The sequence below is a fragment of the Lissotriton vulgaris genome, chromosome 10, assembly GCF_964263255.1.
Source record: "Lissotriton vulgaris chromosome 10, aLisVul1.2, whole genome shotgun sequence".
Lineage (NCBI taxonomy): Eukaryota > Metazoa > Chordata > Amphibia > Caudata > Salamandridae > Lissotriton > Lissotriton vulgaris.
In genome coordinates, this window is record NC_141698.1 from 365427807 (window position 1) to 365443292 (window position 15486).

Sequence of the window (15486 nt, forward strand, 5' to 3'; positions counted from 1 at the left end):
ATAGGAAGGTATATTTGAATTTAAAGCATATAAGATAGAACAAGTGTTTGTACCAGCAGTAGTCGGAAAACACAATGGAAATAGAGGAGGGACCACCATCATTTTTCCATGTCTAATACTCCTTTGGCTGGGGAAACTTTCAGCAGAGTAGGTGGCTCACTGTTAATGTACAGGGGCTTTGAGTGAGTTTTGACCAGGGTTCCAGCCCCAGCTGGGGAAAATCTTTTTTTTTTTTTTCATTTTATTTCTAAATTCCACAAATGAAAGCTGTGCCTTTGTATATCACCCCCTAGCAGTATCTGGGAGAACTATGGCCTCCTTAGTCATAGTGCATGTCAGGCATTGATAATGGCATGCTGTGTGGCATGTGGATAGGGGGGACAGGTTTGCTATGAAAGAAATCACTTATTTAGTGGAATGAGAATTTGGGGATGATTGTGTAAGAATTGGAAATGCATGGGGCTAGTGGCAGACTGTATGAAAGGAAGGGCTATTTGTATTTAAAGAATGTAAATCGAGAGAAGATTTCTGGTATCTAAAGTCCAAAGACAATAGAAATAGAGAAAGGACCGACATCATTATTCTATGACATAGATGCCTTTGGCTGGGGAACTTTCAGCAGAGTAGGTGGCTCGCTGTTAATGTACAGGGGCATTGAGTGAGTTTTGACCAGGATTCAAACCCCAGCTGGGGAAAATCGTTTTTTTTTTTTTATTATATTTCTAAATTCCACAAATGAAAGCTGTATCTGGGAGAACTATGGCCTCCTTAGTCATAGTGCATGTCAGGCATTGATAATGGCATGCTGTGTGGCATGTGGATAGGGGGGACAGGTTTGCTATGAAAGAAATCACTTATTTAGTGGAATGAGAATTTGGGGATGATTGTGTAAGAATTGGAAATGCATGGGGCTAGTGGCAGACTGTATGAAAGGAAGGGCTATTTGTATTTAAAGAATGTAAATCGAGAGAAGATTTCTGGTATCTAAAGTCCAAAGACAATAGAAATAGAGGAAGGACCGACATCCTTATTCTATGACATATATCCCTTTGGCTGGGGAACTTTCAGCAGAGTAGGTGGCTCACTATTAATGCACAGGGGCTTTGAGTGAGTTTTGACCAGGGATCAAACCCCAGCTGGGGAAAATCGTTTTTTTTTTTATTTTATTTCTAAATTCCACAAATGAAAGCTCTGCCTTTGTATATCACCCCCTAGCAGTATCTGGGACAACTATGGCCTCCTTAGTCATAGTGCATGTCAGGCATTGATAATGGCATGCTGTGTGGCATGTGGATAGGGGGGACAGGTTTGCTATGAAAGAAATCACTTATTTAGTGGTATGAGAATTTGGGGATGATTGTGTAACAATAATAAATGCATGGGGCTAGTGGCAGACTGTATGAAAGGAAGGGCTATTTGTATTTAAAGAATGTAAATCGAGAGAAGATTTCTGGTATCTAAAGTCCAAAGACAATAGAAATAGAGGAAGGACCGACATCATTATTCTATGACATACATACTTTTGGCTGAACTTTCAGTAGAGTAGATGGCTCACTGTTAATGAACAGGGGCTATGAGTGGGTTTTGACCAGGGTTCAAACCCCACCTCGGGAAATTATTTTTTAATATTATTTTTATTTTTTTAAACAATTTATTTATTTTAGCAGAGTGAAACATAGTCCTTTGGAAATGCTCAACTGATAATAATGAAAGACCAAGTAGAAAATCTATGGCATATGTCACATCAGATGTGGCATATGCCACATGACAGAGTGACATGTGTCACATGCCAGACTTAGGCTCCAACCCCTTCTCCGTTTCTTGGCTGCATGGGCGCCAGGGGGCCGAGGTGCAAATGGCTCAAAGGCCTGAGAAACACCTGGCCCCCAGGGAGGCCAATTATTGCAAACAATCACCCCTCCCCAGCCCAGCCTCAGCTTGATTGTTAGGCAGGGTAGGGGTGAAGGAGAGGCCACAGCTGACAATCGCTGTCGGCCGCACAGCGAGGCTGCTTTCATTTTCTGTGTCTGTCTACGTGCACTCTGTGGGCCGGTTTTTTTTCTCCCCTTTCCTAGTCCACTCTCTGTGGACTGGGACAGGGGAGAAAAAAACGGCCCACAGAGGGCATTGGGGCACCGGCCCTTCGGCCCATTTCCGAATGCCCGCCTTGCCAATCTGCCCCTGGGCAGGGGAGTAACTACCAGTGGTGAACAGGTGCAGTAGCACCATGGCGCAGGGCCAAGGGCCCATTAACTCCTGGTCAGAGCTGTATTTTAGTACTTGGCCAACAGTTAGAGGCCAATTTTCATTGCTTGCGCTGGGGCCTCTGGCGCCCAGGTACCTCACAGGCTCTGTTCTCTCTTAAAGCGGTATCTGCCTCACAAAGAGTAAACATGGAAAGGATTGGTTTAGAGAAATACATTATATATGTCAACTCTGGTCTCAGAAGAGCTAAGATCCCACAGTGAAGACAGCCATTCCTGCAGGCTGCCGGACAGCACATGTGCACATTGGAAAGACACTGCTCAGGGCAGTTGCACTCTCAGACCTTAAGTTCAGCCACTCTGAGACAGTATGTGCACCAGGACACCTGTACATCTTGACTTTTGACGGCCAGCAGGAAGAGAGTTTACTTCCTACCTGAAAATACTTACAATATAACGCTCTGTTTATTGGCAGTCTGAAACCTGCTCTGTGTTGCCATTTTTGCAAACTCACAGTTACTCAAACGGATAAAAGAGTGGCATGCTATCATTAAACGACCAAGCAACAACAAATACAGACAAGCAGGCCTCCCTTACTTTCAAAGAAAGCCTGTCGGAATATGAGTTAGGCCAGCCTGCCTCAGTAAGAATTGTGCAAAATAAATACAAATGCACCATGCAACAATGGCACAGACACGTAGATGGGTGGGTGGGGATCTGTAATGCAGCAGGGCTCTTCTGAGCTCGTTTGCCTTTCAAGGCGCTTGAAAATTAGCTCCAGAGCTGCATTTACTATATACAACCTGAGTATTTGCACATTTGCTAGGATAAAATCACATCCACTTACCCTTTCTCCAAAGTTGAAAATGAGCTGCACTGGTAAGAGTTTGAGGGCAGGTAAGCTGGTCTCCGTGCGCACTGTGCCTGGCACCAGAGTCTGTCCCCTCTCATTTACGCTCTGCCACAGGTTTCTTGGCAGCTCTTTGTTGTTAGTGACCGAGTCCAGGAGTAGATGGGCAGGTCTGTAGTACAAGTCGTTATCTATAAACAAGTGAATGAATAAGCTAGTGTTTGTCCACTTCAGGGGCGTGACTGAAGGGAAAGCCAATGTGAGAAGCTGGGGTGGCAGTCAGAGGCCAGTGTGAATACAGCAGATAATTTCGCCGCCCTTGACTTTCTGATTGTGGTGAGGTTAGTTCACCAGTGTAGCTAATCAGCCTAAGCTGATTTCCCTTTAGTAACAATCGGTATTGTGCCTGTACTTCTCAGAAACAGAACTCCATGGAGGAGAAGAACTATTGATTGTGGAATCAACTTCATCAGTACTGTGCATTTGATGGTTTCAATTTCAATCTGAGGTTCTTAACTTTCTTAGGGGTAGTTTTAGAGTTTGGTGACAGGGTACTATATTGCAAACGAAACATAATACCTGTCTTCCAGTTTTTAGGTCTGCACACCTCATCAACAGATCCCCCATTGGTCTCAGTGGCGTAACGAAACATGAGGGGGCCCCCCTGCAAACTACATGGAGGGGGCCCCCCCTCCCATCCTCCGTGCCAGTCTAGAGCTCTGAGGCTAGCGACCCGCCATACTGCAGCGGAAGCGGGGCGATTGTTACGCCACTGTCACCAATACAGCCGTTATAAGTAACTCTGGATGGTGGAGTTAAAGGTTGGGCTTAGTCTGCCCGCAGGCTATCATAGGTGGTGGTCCATTCATTACAGGGTCCCTGCCATCAGTTGGCCGGGGAAGTTTGCCCAATTTTAGGTGGGTTTCCTGATGCAGACTCCTGTCATGATATACAACACCGGGCCCACTTATCGTTCAGTTTTGACAAAAGTGCATCCACTGCTCCTTCTCGTTTCCGTTTAAAAACATTAGACAATGCTTCAATGCAGTATTTCAAAAGCAGATGTAACTACAAAGAGCACATTTTGATAATACATTTTTATTTTTATTAGACAATAGCAATCTTGAGAGGCATTGCATAGGTTCATACACACTTTGACCCCAATTCCATCACAGTCTCTCTCTCTCTCTGTCAGTCAGTATCTCTCTTTCAGTCAGTCAGTCTATCTCTCTGTCATTCAGTCTCTCTTAGTCAGTCACTCTCAGTCAGTCAGTCTCTCTCTCTCTCTCTGTCTCTCTCTGTCAGTCAGTCCCTCTCTGTCAGTCAGTCTCTCTGTGTCAGTCAGTCTATTACTCTCTGTCATTCAGTCTCTCTCAGTCAGTCTCTCTCAGTCAGTCAGTCAGTCTCTCGCTCTCTCTCTGTCTGTCAGTCAGTCTCTCTCTGTCAGTCTCTCTCAGTCAGTCTCTCTCAGTCAGTCTCTCTCAGTCAGTCTCTCTTAGTCAGTCTCTCTCTCTGTCAGTCTTAGTCTCTCTCTCTGTCAGTCAGTCTCTCTCTCAGTCAGTCTCTCTCAATCAGTCTCTCTCAGTCTGTCAGTTTTTCTCTTAGTCAGTCTCTCTGTCAGTCAGTCTCTGTCAGTCAGTCAGTCTCTCTCTGTGAGTCTCTCTCTCAGTCAGTCTCTGTCAGTCAGTCTCTCTCTCTCTGTTAGCCAGTCTCTCTTTCTCTGTCAGTCTCTCAGTCTCTTTCTCTCTCTGTCAGTCTTTGTCAGTCAGTCTATCTCTCTCAGTCAGTCAATCTCTCTCTGTCAGCCAGTCTCTCTCTCCCAGTCAGCCTCTCTCTCTCCCAGTCAGTCAGTCATTCTCTCTCAGTCAGTCATTCTCTCTTTACCCCAGTCATTCAGTCAGTCTCTCTCTCTCTCTCTCTCTCTCTCAGTCAGTCTCTCTCTCAGTCAGTCTCTCTCCAAGTCAGTCTCTCTCCAAGTCAGTATCTCTCTGTCAGTCTCTCTCCAAGCCAGTCTCTCTCTGTCAGTCTCTCTGTCAGTCTCTCTCAGCCAGTCTCTCTCAGTCAGTCAGTCTCTCTCACAGTCAATCAGTCTATATCTCTGTCAGTCAGTCTCTGCCTCTCTCTCTCAGTCTCTCTTTCTCAGTCAGTTTCTCTCTACCATAGTCAGTCTCTGTCAGTCAGTCAGTCTCACTCTCAACCAGTCTCTCTCTCTCTCTGTCAGTCAGTCACTCTCTCTCTCAGTCAGTTTCTCAGTCAGTCAGTCTCTCGGTCAGTCAGTATTCAGTCTGAGTCAGTCAGTCTCTACTCTCTCTCCATTCTCTCTCTCAACTCTGTCCTCTCTATCTCTGCTGTCTCTCTCTCCACTTTCTCTCTCCACTGTCTCCCTCCACTGTCTCCTTCCACTGTCTCCCTCCACTCTCTCTCTCCACCCTCTCCCCCTTCTCTCTCTACTTTCTCTCCACTCTCTCTCTCCACTCTCTCTCCACTCTCTCTCCACTCTCTCTCCACTCTCTCTCTCTCCACTCTCTCTCTCTCCACTCTCTCTCTCTCCACTCTCTATCTCTCCACTCACTCTCTCTCCACTCACTCTCTCTCCACTCACTCTCTCTCCACTCACTCTCTCTCTGCTGTCTCCCTCCACTGTCTCTCTCTCCACTGTCTCTCTCTCCACTGTCTCTCTCTCCACTGTCTCTCTACTCTCCACTCTCTCTCCACTCTCTCTCCACTCTCCACTCTCTCTCCACTCTCTCTCTCTCTCCACTCTCTCTCTCTCTCCACTCTCTCTCTCTCCACTCTCTCTCTCTCCACTCTCTCTCTCTCTCTCCACACTCTCTCTCTCTCCACACTCTCTCTCTCTCCACACTCTCTCTCTCTCCACACTCTCTCTCTCTCCACACTCTCTCTCTCTCCACACTCTCTCTCTCTCCACTCTCTCTCTCTCTCCACTCTCTCTCTCTCTCCACTCTCTCTCTCTCTCTCTCTCTCGACTCTCTCTCTCTCCACCCACTCTCTTTCTCTCCACTCTCTCTCTCTCCACTCTCTCTCTCTCTCTCTCTCTCTCCACACTCTCTCTCTCTCCACACTCTCTCTCTCTCCACACTCTCTCTCTCTCCATACTCTCTATCTCTCCACACTCTCTCTCCACTCTCTCTCTCTCTCCACTCTCTCTCTCTCTCCACTCTCTCTCTCTCTCCACTCTCCACTCTATCTCTCTCCACTCGGTCTCTCCCCTCTCTCTCTCCACTCTCTCTCTCCACTCGCTCTCTCCACTCGCTCTCTCCACTCGCTCTCTCCACTCACTCTCTCCACTCGCTCTCTCCACTCGCTCTCTCCACTGTCTCTCTCTTCACTATCTCTCTCTTCACTGTCTCTCTCTCTCTCTCCACTCTCTCTCTCCACTCTCTCCAGTGTCTCTCCATGCTCTCTCCACTCTCTCTCCACTCTCTTTCTCTCCACTGTCTATCTCCACTCTCTCTCCACTGTCTACTCTCTCTCCACTGTCTCTCTCCACCCTCTCTCTCTCTAGCTACTCTCTCTCTCCACTGTTTCTCTCCACTGTTTCTCTCCACTCTCTCTCTCTCTCCACTCTCTCCCACTCTCCCTTACAAAGTAGTGTGCGTTCCATGGTTGTCTGCAGAAATGTTTCCAGGGGGGGGGCACATTTTTAACTTCATCACCATCCCCCTTGCACCCTTCTCTCCTCTGCCTTGCACCCTTCTCCCCTCTGCCTTGCACCCTTCTCCCCTCTACCTTGCACCCTTCTCCCCCTCCACCTTGCACCCTTCTCCCCCTCCGCCTTTCACCCTTCTCTACCTTGCATCCTTTTCCTCTCTGCCTTGCACCCTTCTCCCCCTCTGCCTTGCACCCTTCTCCCCTCTGCCTTGCACCCTTCTCCCCTTTGCCTTGCACCCTTCTCCCCTTTGCCTTGCACCCTTCTCCCCTTTGCCTTTCACCCTTCTCCCCTTTGCCTTTCACCTTTCTCCTCTCTGCCTTGCACCCTTCTCCTCTCTGTCTTGCACCCTTCTCCCCTCTGCCTTGCACCCTTCTTCCCCTCCGCCTTGCACCCTTCTCTACCTTGCACCCTTCTCCTTTCTTCCTTGCACCCTTCTCCCCTCTGCCTTGCACCCTTCTCCCCTCTGCCTTGCACCCTTCTCCCCTCTGCCTTGCACCCTTCTCCCCCTCCACCTTGCACCCTTCTCCCCCTCTGCCTTGCACCCTTCTCTACCTTGCACCCTTATCCTCCCTTCCTTGCACCCTTATCCCCTCTGCCTTGCACCCTTCTCCCCTCCGCCTTGCACCCTTCTCCCCTCCGCCTTGCACCCTTCTCCCCTCTGTCTTGCACCCTTCTCCTCTCTGCCTTGCACCCTTCTCCCCTCTACCCTGCACCCTTCTCCCCCTCCGCCTTGCACCCTTCTCTACCTTGCACCCTTCTCCTCTCTTCCTTGCACCCTTCTCCTCTTTGCCTTGCACCCTTCTCTTCTCTGCCTTGCACCCTTCTCCCCTCCACCTTGCACCCTTCTCCCCTCTGCCTTGCACCCTTCTCCCCTCTGCCTTGCACCCTTCTCCCCTCTGCCTTACACCCTTCTCCCCTCCGCCTTGCACCCTTCTCTACCTTGCATCCTTCTCCCCCTCTGCCTTGCACCCTTTTCCCCTCTGCCTTACACCCTTCTCCCCTCCGCCTTGAACCCTTCTCTACCTTGCATCCTTCTCCCCCTCTGCCTTGCACCCTTCTCCCCTCTGCCTTGCACCCTTCTCCCCTCTGCCTTACACCCTTCTCCCCTCCGCCTTGCACCCTTCTCTACCTTGCATTGTGGTTCTGAAAATTCCGGACCCTGCCATAATGGTGTACCAAGGCCTAAACACTCGTGCAGAAAATATCATCATACCACGACGAATTTGGTATCAATAGACCGGTAATGATCAGGACATTATGCCTGTGTATTTTCATCACGATACAATGATGCATGCAGGAGTTATTGGCAAATTCATTCTGAGCCCACAGGCTCTAGGTTGTGAACAAGCGTCCATTTTAGTTGTTGCCCTTTACATAGGCATATACATGAGCCAATGATTCTTAAAGGACACGTATTCCTTAGCTTGAGTTCTTCCTGACTCCCATTTGACCTGAACAGGCTGAATCTGCCTACGTGATGTTGGCCTCACCAAACCAGTCCATGCCCTCTAGTCAATCTATATTAAAGATCTGAGCAACTTGTTGTGTACATTGGCCTGAGCAAGATTAGAAGGCCGAATACAGTAGCCATGCCTGTTTATGACCCACAAGCATCCCTTATCCTACATTTCTATCTTCCACACCTGGCTCTGTTTCTCTGCTTCTGGGCTTTTACAATGGGGAGGTGACTGTTTATATGATGGGGAGGAAACCAGTTCTATGGTGAGCTTCTCCGGCCTGCACAGGAAAATATGTGAAGTTTGACATATGTTCATGATGGAAGATGGGTTGGTCAGTTTGGGCAAGTAGAATGGAATTCATAATTATAGCCTGCTTTGTTATGGTACCATGGGAGCGACCTACAATGATGTGTTCGTCAGCAAGAATGTGAGCCTAGGGCCAAACTTTTTGTATAAAAGGCCTGCCTGAGAAAGCTCAGGCAGGCTCCCTCTTTCAATTGTAAAACTACGGTTGGACGACGAAGCCTCATAATAATAATAATAAAGATGTCTTTTGATTTTACAGATTGGCTGTCAATTCCTTACCTGCTTTATTATGCAAATTACTGGATAGATCCCTGGTGGGGAGAGTGAGTCATTTTTCCACTTTTCTTCAGTTGGCTGCCCAACTCGGGGCCTTATCATGGAGTGGTTATCTGCAGGAGTGTTTTGTCAGAGGATGGAAAAACTACTGGAGGCAGGACAGAATTCTACCAAAAAGAGGTACTCTGGGCACAGGGTTTTCTGGGGGATTATCTGTCTCTGTGGCACAGTACGTTTTTTTGATTTTTCTGACTTAAAACTCTCCTAAAGATGTCACTCCTGACTAAGGAACCCATTCTTTTTTTGCTGTCAGTATTTTTTAACAGACTGTTAGTGCAGTGGGGAATTGACAGTTATAATCTGGACAAATATATGTGTATATGCAAATTGCAATTTGTATAGGCAGTTGAAGAGATATTTTCTCCATCTGTTTTAGTTGAAGAATAAAAATGGGTCGCTCCCAGTCCTTGGTTATTTATTGGTCGCAGAAATGTGACGCAGTCCTTGGTTATTTATTGGTCGCAGAAATGTGACGTTTTGGTTTGGGTACCGGTACATTTGGTTCAGTTGGTAGGCCTTTTGGTTGCTGTGGTTCAGATTATCGTTGGATAATCTTCCTCAGTATTGGTTCCTTGGTTTTATTTGAACACTGCAGTATTCAAAAACCGTGGGTCACGTACATTTGCGTGTATATCGTTGGAGATAGCCCCATGAAGTTTGAAACCCGACTAGTGAGCGCAGATGCCTGGTCGCGGTATTTTGTTTTGTATTAGTATTGACTAGGTTGCAACAAAGGATTCCCAGTTGGAGGATTCGCGTCTGATACCTCCGGTTGGAACTCCAATTTATGAGCTCTCTCTAAAAGGTCTGTGAGGCTGTCCCTTTTGCAGCCTTCTGGAAATCTGTTGAAGAATTTAAGAAAAACAAAAAAAATAGGAACTAAAACGTTTTTGTTGTAAATATGGTTTACAACTAGTATTGGCAGGTTATTTTTGAAGACAGTCTGTAGGCTGTTCCTTGTCCCTGTCCTAAGTGTTGACCTATGGGTTAAAATGTGTGTTTAAATATCTATGTTGTTTGTGGGTTTTGTTGTACATTGCGACGGCGCTATGAACAAGAACGGCGCTATGTACAAGAAATGGTTAGAGCGCGCTGTTTTGTGTGTCCTGAGTGTTTGACCCCCCTTCTGTTTTGTGTCTGGAATGAGCTCAATGTATGTATGTGTATGGGTCACGTTCAATAGATGTAAATAAGGCTCCAAAGAAAAAAAAAATGAAAAAACGAAATTGCCTGTTCTTTAGACGCACAGTGTTAGAGGTTCACAGCCAAGTCTTTTCAGCTGTAGTATATCTAATAAGAATGTTCTTTCAGCCAGCACCTCTCTAGTTAAACACGGGTGGTGGAATTTTGCAAACAGTCCTTTTTAAATAAATGTGGCGCAATCATCTCACGCATTCCCAGTTAGGCAGCTGCGCCTAGGCTTGTGTGTTAATATGTATCTAAATAATAGGCAAGGGATGTAGTGAGCATTTTATATGTAGAACAGTCACAAATAGCAATAATTAGGCTTCATGAGAATTTTTTTTTATTAATTATGAAAAATAATTATTAAAAACAAGTGCTACAAAAATCGTTTTTTAATATTTGTGAAGCTTAACACTCATACTATGACCCCCTAGCATTAAAATATTTGATTTAAGTTACGTTGTACCACGAAAATGACAAAACACTTCTGTGCGCAATTTCCCTTACCCTAGGCGCAAACAAGCTCATTTCTATAAGGTATAAATAATTATTTTCAAATGTATGACTCCTAAATTTGGTATTAGACATTCTAGTAGTACCCATTATGAAAAAAATTGTAAGATATTTATTTCTTAGTATCCAGAATGCAAAAGTCGATTTTCAGATAAATAGACTGTTTTAAATGGTTTCAGGGCCCTTTTTAAAGTGTCTCTTTAGTAAATACATACATTTAGATCTTAAAATATACATGTTTGCAGGTTGTGCCTTCTTATGATTCAGCGAGTCAATGTGTCATAGAAATTGTTTTAAATATAGTGAAATATTGCAGGTTATGTGGAAATGGTTAAACCTACTGGCCTTGTCAGCTTCAGTTACCAGGAGCAGGGGACTGGCAGAACCTGTATAAAGTGTTTCCAGCAGTAGCGGCTGAGATGTTATCTTGTAAGGCTGTCTTGTTGACATTTGTGACCTTTTAATTAGGCCTCGCCTGTGGAATGCAGCATGACATGGTTAAGCATGCATCAGCTGCCTCTTCGTATTTAAATCCCTGCCCATGCCACGGTCCTGACCTGAGGTCACTTGAATAGCCTGACTTGTTTAAAAGTGTCTTCTTAAAGTGTTACAAATTTGACATTAGCTGGGATGGGGTTTTTGTTTTTTTGAACTAAAATGAGCAGAGGATGCAGGGCCATGTACAGCAATGATGATTGCATTTTAGCCAAAGAATAAATAATAGCTCCAGCATGTTCCCACAAAACGCTTGTTGTTCTGTAAATTATGTCATCAGCACATTTATCTCAAATTAGAAATACGGCAGGGTTGACACAGCATTGCATCCCACTAATAATAATAAAAGGAACACCACACGTGGTTTGCATAGCTCCCAGTTGCTTTCAAAATGCTGCACACAAGCGCTTTATATGAGATGTAGTTGATTGTATATGATTTAAATCTGTAACCTTCATTCATTGCAGGCTGGCTTGTTCTCATTTGCCGCATTCACATTACATCTGCGTTAAAAGCGCACATCTGAGATAATAAACAAATAGGAAAGGTATTCCTCATGCAAAATTGTAGCACCTGCACTTCATGTCTTACAAATTAAGCACTGTGTAAAATGAAGGAACATGATTTAAAAAGGGCAAATGCAAAAGTGATTTCTTTGAGAAAACAAATATCAAACATTCTGCTACATGATCTGTAGAACTGGTATATGTGTGTCTCCATGCTAGGAACTCATTTTTTTTAGTTAAGTTTATTTGACAAAAAGAAAAACGAAGTGTTACATTGAGTTTTAGATAGGCAATAAGTAGAAGCCCTTCCCCAAAATTCTGCAACTTAAAGGCCTTAGGCCTGAGTGAGAATGCGCGTTTTTGCAAGGTACATGGAAAATAGGTTACAGGTAAGTAATGAAAAGTTTTTGTATGTCACGTTGTGCCATGTTTTGTAGTCTGATAAAAAGGGTTAAAATTTATGTTGTATTATGAGAAATGTGTGTGTTGTGTATCTTTTCTGCTTCTTCCTACAGATAATTCATGGATTAATTCACAAGACACGTGAGTTGGCTGGTTGAAGAGAAATGTTTTTTTTGCGTAATTTCTTTAAGAAAAAATGTGTGTGTTTATGTTTCATTTGTACATTTGGTCCATTGAAACGCGTTATTTGATACAGCAACATTATAGTTGACTGCAGAGTATCAATTACCTGATGCCCTGCTGTCAAAAGAAGGGCATGTGCCATGGTATTATGCATGACCGTTTATTCATATATGCTGTTTGTTTGTCTGGGCTGTTTTTCCTTGTGCTTGATATACAGCAGGTATATCTTATGGCTTGAGATGGCTTGATATGTGTATTTATTTTTTTAATGTTTTTTGTGTATGTTCTGTTCTATGGTGCTACTTTGAATTACAAGTTCCCGTTTTTGTTGTGAAAGAACACATATGACGATATGCATTGTTTCACAATAATTTGGATGAATTTGTATTAAGATAAATTTTCACAGATATGGATCTCATACTGTGAGCAGTAAGGCAGCAGTTTTTCCAGTGCACGCCTAAATTTGGCTGTAATAATTTTTTTAAGAAAACTAAAATGATATACTGGATCATAGATTGCCATCCGTTGTTAGTCACTTAACTGCCTTTTTCCTTAAGGACAGGCAGCTCTGCATTTATGTATCCTTGATTGGGCCTAAGGATGGAATTATAGATCCGTGACTAAAGGTGGCCTAATTTTGATATCGCATTTTTTTTGATCGCATTTTTTGATTCCTGAATAAGCCTATGGATTCATTTTTTTCGCTGAAGAGACAACTGAACATTAGTTAGAATTATCGTGTAGGGTATAGATTGTCAGCGGTAGAGTTAGAATTCTGTAACATTGGTCTTTCCATGTATCCCCGTGCTCTTGGTGCTGTGTCACATGCCTTAGGCCACCCAAGCAAACTCTTGTCCTTCCTATAGATTTTTCTTTTTGCTTTTTCCCTGACCAATGTTGCATCATGTTGAGTTATTGAAGATTTTAGTTGTGTCCTACTTCCATTTTTCCCTTCTCCATCTTCCTGTCACCAGTCAGCCCATTTATTATTATGGGTGTATTGTTCATGTTCCACATACATTCCCTTTTGATTGATGAGACTAATTTTCAAGAATTTACTTTAGGCCCACTTCAAATGTCTTTTTCAGACTGACTGTCAGGATAGTGATAGCCTGGTTAAATGACCCAATACAAGTTTTCCATCTCAATAGGAGATTTTCCATCTCAATAGGAGATATCTCAAGTTTACATTCTTTTTTAGTACGACATATTTTTAATGTCTATTTTTTAATTTTTCAGTTCCCTTCTGTTTCTGCTGTTTCAATTTTTTAATAAGATGTGTTCTAATCATGCAGATACCAGGACTCTCTAGTTCTTGTCCTTTTGTCTGCACAGTTGATCATTAGCCTTTGTATTACATAGCGCATTTGATGCACATTGTTTAAAGAAGGGACTTCTTCATGTCCTTGATAATGTGTATTATGTCATTGCTCTATTTGAGATGCTCTAGATAAGGAGTTTAGGAATACCTAGGCTTCATCATTAAGGAGAATATGTGTTTACCCCATTAAATAATGTACCCCATTAGACAATGCCACTGTGTGAGGGCATCCATTTTGGTTCCCATGGTGTATTGCCACTCCTTTGCAGTATTCAGGCCACTTGCTTAACTGTTTTTATATCTGACTTGAAGGAAACTAACAATTGTGTTACACTTGCCACATCACTAGGGTCCTGCTGGATTTTCCAGAGTCAAAGGAAGAGTGATTCCCTGCAGACCTGTGATCAACACTAAACCCACTCCCCATCAGTAAACATGGCAGACGACTACAGACTTCTTGGCCCTGCAATTCCTGAACAGCAATCAGCAGCGTGAACAGCAATCAGCAGCGTGGGCAGCGGTCATCAGCTGGACAGCGATCATCAGCGTGCCTCCAGTGGTACCTCCTAAGCAAGCCATTTGTTTCATCAGAAGGCGTTGTGAAAAGAAAAGAAAAAAGGAGCTGATTTTCTGTTTTGCCTCAGAAGTTCAGTGCAAAGATGCGAAGGATCCCTGCTTTTGATGGCAGGACTGCCATCCACTTTGTGCAATTTGTTCAAACTGTCATGTGCTTGAACCTCTGACAGCGCGCGGTCCCCTGACCCCTTGGCCCGAGTTTTGGCCTCACCCACACCTCTTTTGCTTTGCACCAGCGGAACGGCGGTGCACCCAAGCATCCACGTTTGGAAAACGGCACTACATTCTGGTGCCCATAAGAGAGCAGCTTGAGCGTCCTCTGACACTAAATGATGAGTGTTGGAGTCTGAAAGGAGCTACTGATCTTGAGAGGTTGATTCTCAGTGGTGCTTGTTTCTGCACAAGATGTTTTGTGCCCTTGATCAATGAAGAGCACATTTCCTGAGGTGTCACAAAGAAGAGACACTGGTGCATTGTTTTAAGACATTGAGACTTTCGAGTGAGCTGTGAGTGTTTTGCCCGGAGGGCACTCCTACTAAACAGTATTGTCTTCTCATGAAAAAGCCTGAATTGAAGAGGCCCAACGCGAAGAAGACACTGGAAGCGGATTTGATGGACAATAGAAGCCTGCAAGGAGAGGCTTTGACGGACTCTGGGTATTTTCTGTGAGCTTGCATAGAATTGGAGTTTGGAAACTAATTTTTGCTGCTTTGCTGGCATTTGTTTTAAAGTACTATTCTGTGTAGTAAAAGCAGAATGAAGTCTCTCTGTGGAAGTGTATCCCTTTTTCATCTGAGAGCATTGATCAGGAATGCCACTGTTTCACTTGAACATATAATAGATTACTGAAATGCACAGGAAGCTATATAAAATGTTATTAAATTCTAGGATTTGCTTTTTGTTTAGGATTGTGCAAGTATTTTGCATTTGACTTTTGTTTTTCTTTTTCTCTTGCTTTTTCTGAAATTGTATTATGTTTTTTTTTTGTTAAATTTTTGATTGGTTACCATTTGCCAGTTGCAGGGTCACGTAGGAGTACCAACGGTTCAGTTTGTGACCTGAGTAGTGGCAGTAGGCCTGCAGGACTTGCAGTGTCCCTATGACCTGCTAATAATCACAGCTGAAGTACTCTATCAAGATCGCGTGAGCGACATTAGAAAATGGAGATTGTATTGAGGTATGACGATAAAAAAAGCAAGAGATGAAAAACCGAAATTATAGAATGTTGTTCTCTAAGGGTGGTATAACTTTCTCTATTTTAATACTTTTATGTATTCTATTAGTTATTATATTACGTCTGCACCAACTTCTCAACCTACTCTTTCTTTACTGTTTCTTCACATGACTTTCATATTTTACCTGAACATACATTGGTTAGGCCAGAGTTTACTGATAGACCCTTCTGTACAGCTTCTACATCAACACTAGAACATCAATAATTGTTGGGTGGGTGATCTTATACCACGTACTACAGAT

General features: G+C 44.1%; 2 protein-coding genes across 4 annotated transcripts in view; one reads left to right on the plus strand and one right to left on the minus strand.

Moving 5' to 3' along the window:
• Positions 1 to 15486, plus strand: part of ASB8 (ankyrin repeat and SOCS box containing 8) — a 464621-nt gene that overhangs the window by 167351 nt on the left and 281784 nt on the right. The gene's annotated exons all lie outside the window — the stretch shown is intronic.
• Positions 1 to 15486, minus strand: part of NHLRC4 (NHL repeat containing 4) — a 220596-nt gene that overhangs the window by 68949 nt on the left and 136161 nt on the right. The window contains exon 1 of one of the 2 annotated variants that reach the window (XM_086941162.1): positions 3052 to 3179. The exons of the other annotated variant lie outside the window; for it this stretch is intronic. The gene's annotated coding sequence lies outside the window, so the exon portion shown is untranslated. Of the gene's footprint in view, positions 1 to 3051; positions 3180 to 15486 lie in introns of those variants that run through there. 2 annotated transcript variants of the gene reach the window in all.